This window comes from Rhinolophus ferrumequinum, chromosome 7 (genome assembly GCF_004115265.2).
Source record: "Rhinolophus ferrumequinum isolate MPI-CBG mRhiFer1 chromosome 7, mRhiFer1_v1.p, whole genome shotgun sequence".
NCBI lineage: Eukaryota > Metazoa > Chordata > Mammalia > Chiroptera > Rhinolophidae > Rhinolophus > Rhinolophus ferrumequinum.
This window is the reverse complement of record NC_046290.1, coordinates 89,341,426-89,352,919: the sequence shown is the minus strand read 5'-3', so window position 1 is coordinate 89,352,919 and position 11,494 is coordinate 89,341,426. Positions and strand designations below refer to the sequence as shown.

At 38.5% G+C, this 11,494-nt stretch overlaps 1 long non-coding RNA gene across 1 annotated transcript; it reads right to left on the bottom strand.

Annotated features, from left to right (window-relative positions):
* Nucleotides 1-2,704: 2,704 nt before the first annotated feature.
* On the bottom strand, nt 2,705-10,419 carry LOC117024439 (uncharacterized). Its single transcript, XR_004423451.1, has 3 exons — nt 10,279-10,419; nt 8,867-8,979; nt 2,705-2,812 (listed from the first exon to the last, which is right to left on the bottom strand). It is a non-coding gene; the product is annotated as an uncharacterized LOC117024439 (long non-coding RNA).
* Nucleotides 10,420-11,494: the final 1,075 nt, after the last annotated feature.

The following is an 11,494-nucleotide window of genomic DNA, read 5'->3' as shown; positions in this document are numbered from 1 at the left end:
GAGACACACACACTTCTTTTACATGGGTGGGTACAGGATAGTTAATAGCATTTTGCAGCACATAGAGATGGTGTTTGGGGAACAAGATAACAATGAGAGATTTTGTAATTTCCTGCTTTGAGGTGGTGGGTTGTGCCCCCTGGGGTTCTGCAAAAAGGGATTACTTTGACATTCCAAAGGGTATGTTATCTTAGATGCCAAAAGACAACAGACAGGTTCACTTAAGGTAAAGATTGAACTTTGTCAAGGAAGCTACAGGCCAAGGACTTCCTGCCATGGCCCACCTTAGTCAGGAATTTTTATATTCACGCCATCCTATGTGGTTATTTTCAGTCTCCTGAGCTTGCCAGGTTTAACATGTGGCCCCTTTTCCATCCACACCACCATTTTGTTTATTCAGTATTGGTTCAATTGATTCACACTCAACACCCAAACAGAAAACATCTAGCCCTACTCTGAGGAAGATAACCCAAGAATCCCACTCAGTTATGGCTCTAAGCTCAGTATCTTGGACCTCTGCATTATATTCATCAGTTTCTACCTCAAGGTTAGATGTGGCTACTTTTAAAATGGAGATCTGTTAACAGAGAGCAGGCCCTTCTCAGCATGGTGTCCAGGTTTTTGGCATCTCGAACAAAGAATTGAATGCGACACAAAAATACAGGGGTGAAAGAGCAGTTTATTAGAAGCGAAAGCATACTCCAAAGAGATAGGAGTTGGACCGAGCAACAGAGTGGCTCAAAAGGCGCCGACTGGCAAGCACTTGGAGTTCTTATTTTCTTTTTTCTAGAATAGGCTACTCCTCTCTAAGTGTGGGGCCACTTGATTGGCACCTGTGATTGACAGGAGGCTATTACCTCATCTTTTTAGACTGCAGCATGTTCCTTCCCAGAATTCAATCTGTTATAATGATATTAATGAACTTCTGGGCATATGTATGATATTGTAATGATAATGAGGCTAAGGGGAGGTGAAGGTCATTGTAGCCTTTAGGTGTGAGTGACTGGTCTAATCTAGTTAGGTATTTTGTATCCTCTAGCTTCCTCATAGTAGTTGATGGTTATAGGGGATAAGGGAAAGGTTTGGGTGGAGAGGGGAGGTTTTCTGGGCAGTCTAGGCCATGTTGGACATGCAGGAATATTATCTGACATGCTCAGGCGTCTCGGAAATCCAATTCCTGTCTCTAACTGCCTGCCGTACATCTCCTTTGAGAGACGTGATCCTCGTAAATCTCTATAGGAAGCTGAGGTACAGGAGATCTCTTCTGTATCTGAATGTGGAGTGTCCCTATATATCGGGGATTCATGGACCTCTAGCCCTATCTGATCTTAGATGAGGGGAAGCGGTCTCGGGATCTGCCCAGAAGGCTGTGTTGACCTCTTTGGATGGGATGTACTGGAAGTCTGGCTGGGGCATCATTTGTATCCCATCAGCCCCTAGATGAGGACAGATAGATTTTCGTTAAGCAGAGTTAAAAGTGTTGGCCTAAGAAGCAGGACCAAAGCTATTGATGCAAGCTGGCTGTGTGATAGAAATTCTGTTTAGCCTCATGGAGCCTGTGGCCTTTTTTTCTGGTTAATCCAGTCATTCAGGTGGCGGTGTTCACCCAGGAGCTGGACCTGGAATGGCAGGGGACTTCCTATGATTCAGGCTGCTAGAAACAATCTTCTGTTAAGATTAAAAAGCTGATTTGAAAGGTGATTAAGATCAGGAACTAGGGAGCTAAGAAACTAGGGAAAAGGAGACTTAAAATTCCTATAGTGGCAGGGGCGGCCCAGTGGCTCAGCAGGTTGGAGTGCCATTCTCCTAAAGCCGAAGGCCACCGGTTCACCAGTGAGCTGCGCCCTCTACAGCTAAGACTGTGAACAACGGCTCTCCCTGGAGCTGGGCTGCTGTGAACAGCTGTAGCTCTGAGCTCAGTGTGAGATGCCAGTTGGGCTGCAGTGAGCTGCCGGTGGCTGCGCTGGCCGGCAGCTGGTGTGAGTGGCCGGCAGCTGGTGTGAGTGGCCGGCAGCTGCTGAGAGCTATTGTGAGCCTCCAACTACCGACTGGTGACCGACTGCCTCAGCTGGATGGAGTGCAAGGCTCATAATACCAGCATGGGCCAGGGAGCTGTGTCCTACACAACTAGACTGAGAAACAATGGCTTAAAAACTGGGGAGGTGGGAGCAAAAAAAAAAAAAATTTCCTATAGTGGGAGGCTCTCCTGTATCAGGTCTATCAACTAAAAAGACAAATTAACAACATCTAACACACACATACACACACATACACACACACACACACACACACACCATACATTAGTGTAACAGACACAGGTAACCATGATAAAGCTGTAAATGTAACAGGCCAGTTCAGGAAGATAAGAGCTGCTGAAAACTGCTAGTACAGTGATTTTTCTGTGAGGCTGTCTGGCATTTCACTCACCCTAAACTAGGCCTAGGGTGATACCTAGAAAAGATAGACACAAGAAGCTTTCACTGTTCAGAACTTTGCCAAATTAATATGAAAAAGTTAAAACCCTATGTAGCATATATAAAGATAGATAGGCACCAGAATATGACATAGTTTACTTTTATCCCAGGCATTTCTGTCAGTTTGTAGATCTGCAAAATAAAATTCCCTTGGGAGCTGACTAAATTTAAACTCCAGGACTCCTTTAGCAAATGCATTTCTCTTGTATTTCACCTTATTTTCCTCTCACCTGTGTGGTCTGCAGCCCCCGAACTCATCTGGACTGAAGTCTAGTATCTGTGCTTCTGGCATCTAATTTGTTTGGTCCCAAGTGAGTGCTCCCCTTAGGAAGATAGATCTACAAAAAGAAACGGGATATTTTTATAAGAATGGAAGACTTACCTATCGCAACTCTTACTTACATCAGTAACTGATAGCACAATCGGCTGAAAAATGAATTATAAATGAAAGAGTTTAGGGTTATCTTCTAACATGTAGATTGTACTTCAAGGGGAATAGAACCAGGAAATAGCAAAATAAGCCAAGAAGAAGTACAGAATGCCAAACACCAAAGAGAACAAACAATTGAAGAGGAAAAAGCCTGGGGAACTTTTAAGCAGCAGTACAGAAAGCTCACCCTCGCTGTCAAAGCGTTATCTGTGCCGCAGTGTATGGGTACCATCTGGGAATTTGTTAGAAATGCAGAATCTTGGATTCTGAACCTTACTGAATCCAAGTCTGCATTTTAACCACATCATCCGGTGATTCATGTGTGTGTTACTGTTGGCAATCATCTTGATTGTAGTTATTAGAAGTTATTAAAAAATAGAAAAAGTATAATTGTTTATATAATCTTGCATTCAGAAAGCAGCACGTAACAGGGCCTGGTAACTAGGTGGTTATCAATGACTTTGTTAGTAAAATCAAACTACCCCTTTTATACTGGAAACACTTCTTTTGCTATGTAGAAGATTATTGCTGAGATAAAGTTTATGTGAATGGCAAAACAATAAATATAAAATTTGAAAAAAGAAGTAGAGGAATGTCTTACCCTTTATATATTTACACATTCCTGTACACGTACACACATAGATCATGCATACAGATATCTAAAAGTTAACACAAATAAAAAATGTAAACTTTGTCATGTAACTATTTTTATATATTAAAGGATTCTTAGACACAGAGAAGTTAAGTGTATCCAAGGTCACAAAACTCCTCACAGGTAAAATACGGAATAGAATTCTAGTTCTCCTGACTATAATCTTACATTATATCCAATAACTTGGAGGTTGAAATATTTTTGAGATGAATTCTCATAGTATTCCATGATGAATTTCAAATAAGAATCAGGTTATAGCTTGAATGGTAACGGTTTTGTATTCATGTTCTTTTGGAATTTTAAATTAATAAATGAAATTTTCATCTTGCAGTTAAAAATATATTTCGTAATTTATAATCATATATTTTTAAATATTCATGTTATTTTATGATTATGAACTTACTCTTGTACTTTCTAAATAAGATGAGGTAAATTTAATTTAAATATTAAGGCTTTAAACTCAGAAATTTTAATTTCAGTAAAGAATTTCATAAAGTTTTAAATCTGACTTTCTTACACACTTGATTTGTTTTAATCTATCTAATTTTTATAATGGAAACCATAAAACATGGAAAATGGTAAAAACTAATTTATTAAGTATTTTCCACATGTCATTCATTTATGCCATACTTTTTTTTGCACCAGTAAAAGTTCCTTCTCTTTACAATATTAACATACATTAGCTCCAACTTTTATTATACATAACTACCTTATTTATACCTATGAAGACTTTAAAAACAGAGAATGTAGAAAATCATAACATATTTATGTTAAAATAAAATAATCAAAGTTGTATGTACACCATAATTACAACATGAAAATATTCATGCACATAGAGGGTAAAATGCAAAACTAACAAGTTTACTTTACTAATATAGGGTTATATATTTTTGCTATTCTAGACATTTACTTAATGTTATGTATTCTTTTCAATAAAAAGTGAGTGCTCTGTGTGTGTGTATACACACATATGCACAAATGTTTTCTCATACTCTGTGGTTTTAATTTTAATTTTCTTTTTAAAAATATATTTAAAAATTTTCAACTGCAGTTGACGTATAATATTATATTAGGTTTCAGGTGTACAATATAGTGATTAGACATTTATATAACTTATAAAGTGACCACCTGATAAATCTAGTACCCCTCTGACACCATCCATAGTTATTACAATATTATTGACTATATTCTGTATGCTTTACTTTATATCCCCATGACTATTTTGTAACTACCAATTTTTACTTCTTAATCCCTTTCCTCCCCTTACCCATCCTCCTAACCCCCCTCCTATCTGGCAACCATCAAAATATCCTCTGTATCTCTGAGTTTGTTTCTGTTTTGTTTGTTCATTTATTTTGTTTTTTAGATGTGATTAGATTTTTATTATCAGGTCAGTAGTTCAGCCTTAGCTAATTTCCTGTAGTCAGAACAACTAATTTCCAACTGAATTTATTTAATAGAAGAATATTCAGATATACCATTTCCTTCTGTATCAGTTTAAGTAAGTAAGTTGTATTTTTCTAGAATGTATAACATGCATTTAATTAAAGTCTTAGAAGGGAGAAAAATGGGACAGAAGCAATATTCGAAGAGATACCCACCAAGAATTTCCGCAAACTAATAGAAAGACTTCAATCCATAGATTCAAAAAACTCAAACTTCAATCAAAATAAAAGTTAAGTTAGAGGCAGATAAATAGGCAGATGGTTAAAGAAGTTACAAAAGTAGTAAAAGGAATAGCAAATAGGCAGCACATGTAGGAAGCAAGTAGGAAGATTACAGGTTTTAACTCAAATACTATTAATACCAATCACATTAAATGTAAATGTGCTAAATGCTACAACTGGAAGTTTTTCAGAACCTCTCAGATGCCTAAAAGCTGTTCTGCCATCTCTGCAAGAGCTGATCATTCTCAGTTTACCCTAACTCCTAGAATGCAATCTTCTGAGACCTAAAGCATTGTGGGTTTCTAAGTGTTCCCACTATTGGTGTACTCTGGAGAGCAAAATTTGTCCCCATGTCCCCTGAATTCTTTCACTTGTGTTGCTCAGCTTCCTTGCCCCTGCTTCTGGGTTGACCAAAGATCCCTCAGCGAAAGCAGCCCCAAAGGGATTTTTTTCCTCCATATTTCTGTCAAGGCTCAATTTTCTGCATTTCTGTCTCCTCATCCAGTAATTCTTTATTACCTTGTTAGGATCCTGATCACTTCAAATACATTTTTTCACCACATATTTTATGCAGGTTTTATAGTTGTTCTCAGTGGGAAGAGTGGTCTCAATAACTAGTTTGTCCTACCAGTCAAGGTAATACTCTTATTATTTTTTACATGCACAAGGGCTATCCTGTTAAAATGGTTTCTTCATTTCTTATTAAAAATAAGTGTTTTAATAAAAACTGCAAAGAAATCACATTAAAAGTCAGATAATCTCTGAATTTAATCATTAATAATATATTTATTATTTATAAGTCAAGGGTTTCATGAATTTATTATATGCATTGCCCCAGTACCAGTTCCATCAATATTCAAATGGGCATAAGTTCTATGTAAGCATGTTTAACATCAACTTCCATTAGCTTAGCTAATTCTAAGGAAACAACAACAACAATAATAATAATAGATATAATATTAGGGATATGGAGCAAGTGGACTCCAAATATCTATAACCTGGAACTCCAAATATCTATCCAGAGAGAGGAACATCATGAAGTTGAAAGAAAAGACAGAAACAAATTTCACTTCTCAATTTTCCTAGAATCTAGTATGACTCTCTTGAGCTGTTCTAGAATAGCTGACAGTTCTAGTATGCAACTTATGTTGAATTGGGGGGTTCATGTGAATATTTTACCCATCTCAGTTTTATAGCTTCATGCTTGTTTTTTTTTTTTAATTAAAGTTTATTGGGGTGACAATTGTTAGTAAAGTTACATAGGTTTCAGATTTACAATTCTGTAATACAACATCTATATCACATTGTGTGTTCCCCACACAGAGTCAGTTCTCCTTCCATCATGATATATATGACCCCATTTACCCTCATCTATTCTTAATAATGAAAACAAGGCCAGATGGTATGGCCAGTTAACAGGCTCTAAGAGATAGCCAGAAGAACTTAAATCGAAGTTAGTCTTAACTCAAAGGCTTTCAGTTGCTTTTCTTAGTGTGAACGAGAAATATGCAGTCAGTTGGCAAGAGATGGACTCAGTTATTTTCATACTTCCAGCTTTGCTTTGTGCTGTTCAGAAATTGCTTATGGAGTAGGGAAGATTTCCTGGGAAAGACAAAGTCTCTGATGACTATTGAATAATGAGTATGAATTAGCAAGGTAGAGAAGGGCGTGAGGGAAGGGTTATCCATGCAGGGAGATATTTAAGAGATATATTTTAAGATCTTATCATGTGGGAATCTGCCTCTAATCAGACAAAAGTTTCTGATTTGAGTAGTTGAATGGATAAATAATGGTGCAGTTTACTATGGTCAGAAATATAGCAGGTTGAAATCCTGAGATACATCAATAGTTAAGAAATTAGTTAAAAAAGAGAGCAAAAGATTTTGAGATGAAATGTGTGGATGTAAGGAATGTCCAAACCTGTAGAGAAGTTTAACGAGTTTATTTGGACCTAACTGACAACAACTGCTGGGAAGCAAAATCTCAACAGATTAAGAAAATGCTCCAGAGATTGGCAGTTCTGCAGCTTATTTTATACATTAGAATCAAAAGAGGAGACATAAGACGGGTTACATGAAATCCATTGTTGGTAGAGTAAGGGGATGGGAGAAAGCAAAGTAGGGGAATCTCTGGGCTTGGATAAAAGGTAAAACAGAGAGACACATACTTCTTTTACGTTGGTGGGTACAGGATAGTTAACAATGAACATTCACAGCACATAGAGAAGATGGTATTTTGGGAAACAAGATAACAATGAGGGGTTCTGTAGTCTTATGCTGTGGTGAGGTGGGTTGTGCCCTGAGGGGTCTGAAAAAAGGATTACTCTGATATTCCGAGGGTATGTTATCTTAGACGCAAAAAGACAGGCTCACTTAAGGTAAAGATTGACCTTTGTCAAGGAAGCTATGGGCCAAGGATGTGACTACCTGCCATGACCTGCTTTTAGTTAGGAATCTTGGTGTTCAGAACATCCTATGTGGTTAATTTCTGTCTCTGAGTTTGTAGGGCCTGTCATGCTGGCCTCCCCTGAGCTTGTCAGATTTGGTATGTGGCCCCTTTTTCATCCACAAATGGAAGAGAACCCAGAGAAAGTAATACCCCAGAAATCAAGCAATTTGAGAGTTTCAAGAAAAAATAAGTTCTCAAAGGTGTCAAACAGAGCTTGTGAATTGAGACAGAAAATACCGAAAAGCCATTGGATTTAACAATATGTTGATGACTAAGGACTTTTGGAGAGCCGTTTTGATGTTATTACGGCATCAAAAATAAGACTTAAGTGAGTTAAGACGCAAATAAGGAAGGAGAAATAACAAGGGCACAGTAGACTTTCAAGAATCTTGGCTGTCATAAAATGGGATAGTAGCTATAAAGGGATGCAAAATTGAGGGAGTTTCTATCTCTCTCTTTCTCTCTTGCTCTCTCTCTTTTTATTAAGGAGTAAACCTAGAAACTGTGAGAGACCCAGGGGACTGGTAGGATAAATATAGGAGAAAAAGTGCATAATTGATGAAGAGAATACCAAGTGAGAAAGAGGAGTCTTGATGGAAAGCAATGGGAAGTGGTTGGCCATAAAAAGGGATATTTTTAACATTTGAGGGTAGGCAAAGTTGCCTAATGAAGATACACATGTGTGGGGTGACTGGTTTACCCAGTGGTCAGAGCACAGTGCTCATAACACCAGGGTTGCTGGTTCTATTCCCACATGGGCCAGTGAGTTTAGCCCTCCACAACTAGATTGAAAAAAAGTCAGTGACTTGACAAGGAGCTCACGGGTCCTGGAAAAACACACTGCTTCCCAATATTCCCCAACAAAAAAAAAATTAAAGAAAAAAAGATACAGGTGTGTGTATGTTTGTAGAAGTTTACTGTGCAGATAATACCTGATCAGACCCTAGGCTACACATTAATTAGCTGCACTCTGAAAACTCAGTTGAAGTTGATTTTAATATAAATGTTATAATTAAGAAAAATAAGACAATTTGTAAGAGTCATCCACATAATGAAGACTTTAAATAAGAAATTATATTGCAAACAAATCCAACAAAAAGATTTTAGTACAAGAATCTTGTATGCAAGATTGAGCTTGAATGCCGATTATGGGCTGAAAGGAAGTTGCTGAAATTCCAACAAGGGCTATTCTCACCTGTAAGGCTACCTTTAGACTTCAAGGACATCCAGTCCATCAACCAAAGGAAATGCCAGTGGTCAGGATAAGGCGAAAGTTTGAGATGGCAGAAGTCAATGAAGAGGCCATGCCTAAAAATATGATATAAATTAAGAGCTGAGAAAAGGGTCTTTGAAGCATTCACTACAATTCATGGTATCTGGTAACCTTCTATTTATATTAGCCTTCAGGATTTAAATAGAGATAACTGTTCCTTGTTTGCCTGGTTTATACCTGCTGTCACAGCATCCTTTCCTGTTTAATGTTTGTCGTATTGTGATTCTAGATTTAGGCACACTGATTGGACATTGAAACAAAGAAAGGTCATGCTGGAGTTGAGTGAGTATGTTAAATCAGGAGAGCTAAGACATTTTAAAACCAGATTGCAGGCCGGCCCAGTGGCTCAGGCGGTTAGAGCTCTGTGCTCCTAACACTGAAGGCTGCCGGTTCGATTCCCGCATGGGCCAGAAGGCTCTCAACCACAAGGTTGCCAGTTCGATTCCTCGAGTCCTGCAAGGGATGGTGGGCAGCGCCCCCTGCAACTAAGATTGAACATGGCACCTTGAGCTGAGCTGCCACTGAGCTCCCAGATGGCTCAGTTGGTTGGAGTGCATCCTCTCAACCACAAGGTTGCCAGTTCGACTCCCGCAAGGGATGGTGGGCTGTGCCCCCTGCAACTAAGACTGAAAGGACAACAACTTGAAGCTGAAATGGCACTCTCCACAAATAGGATTGAAAGGACAACAACTTGACTTGGGGAAAAAAAAAGTCCTGGAAGTACACACTGTTCCCCAATAAAGTCCTGTTCCCCTTACCCAATAAAATCTTTAAAAAAAACCCAAAAAACCCCCAGATTGCTATGTCCATTGGTGCTGGCCCTAAGCCACTCACAGCCAACGCATTTGGCTTTAATCTCATTTGACCTTGATATGCTTGAAATTATAAGCTTAGCTGTTCAGACTACAGGAAATTAGCTAAGGCTGAACTATTGACCTGATGGTAAAAATCTAATTAGGAAAAATGCCTAAGAGGCTCGTAACTCCTGGAAACTTTCTCATGGTCTCCTAGTGGTTCCTCGGAGAAGAGCCAGTGCCCTAGAAAGAAGTAGATATTTGTAACCATAAATGTAGCCAAAGAATTGTGTTAGCATTTTCCCCCCCTTTCTTCCACCTCCCCTGCCACTCAGGTTCAAGCTGTTGTTTCTCAGGCTAGTTGTGTAGGACTCAGCTCCCTGGCCCATGCTGGTATTATGAGCCTTGCGCTCCCCCCGGCTGAGGCAGTAATTATCATCTAACACACACTAGCTCTTGGCTAATTATCATTACTTTCAGCATTAGTCAGATAAAATGAATAAAATAACTGTGGATGTCAGTTAAGCATGTATAACTTACTTCTAACATTTGGTGGATTCTAACAGCCATTCCTTGTAAAATTAGATATTTATACCCATACAATAATAATGTTGCTTCCAGTCCTCTCATGTAAAACTTGCACACTATGGAAACATGGTCAAATGATCCTACATTTTGAGATCAACTGTAAAAAGATAGGAAAAGAACAAATTAGTTTGCCTTAAAAGCAGTGAAAAAGATATGCTTTCACAGAAATGTTGTCAGAAATAAAGTGTTATGGTTTTTCAGTTGACTCCATGTTCAATATGAATTTTTAAGATAATGCAATAATTGTAAGCTGAATTAGTAGGGGTATAGTATTTCGAAAAGGAGATAACATTCATCCATTCAAAAAAGATAGTTTTTAAAGCACCTCTGAGCCAGGTACTATGCTAGACAACAGAAATGCTCCAATATGTGCTGTTACTATGGCCTCATTAAAAAAAATAGGTTAATATAACCTGGATAAAAACTGACATTATAGTTATAGGAAAAGGCCTAACCTTTAAACTCAGTAAAATCCTGTACAACAGTTTTTTCCTGAATTATTATATCTGATCACATACATTTATTAGCAAAAGATGTATTTAAAATTCCTTATCATCTAGGTCATGCATACTAAGGTGTTAAGCCAGCTGCTTTTCAAAATGTTTAAACATCGCCATCTGCAACATTTGAAAATTGTTTATTCTTTCCTTTTAATTTTATTTATATTTCTCCTGAACATTTCTCATGATGAACTATATTTTGTAGAATTTACATTCTATTAATATTTTAACTAAACTTTTAATATATTTAAACCACAATAAGAGTAGTAAAGAAGGTGTTATAAAATTTTAAAAATAATTATGTAGGGGCCGGCCCAGTGGCTCAGGCGGTTGGACCTCCATGCTACTAACTCCGAAGGCTGCTGGTTCAATTCCCACATGGGCCAGTGGGCTCTCAACCACAAAGTTGCCAGTTCGATTCCTCGAGTCCTGCAAGGGATAGTGGGCAGCGCCCCCTGCAACTAAGATTGAACACAGCACCTTGAGCTGAGCTGCCGCTAAGCTGCCGCTAAGCTCCCGGATGGCTCAGATGGTTGGAGCGCATCCTCTCAACCACAAGGTTGCCAGTCCAATTCCTCGACTCCCGCAAGGGGTGGTGGGCTGTGCCCCCTGCAGCTAGCAACGGCAACTGCACCTGGACCTGAGCTGCGCCCTCCACAACTAAGACT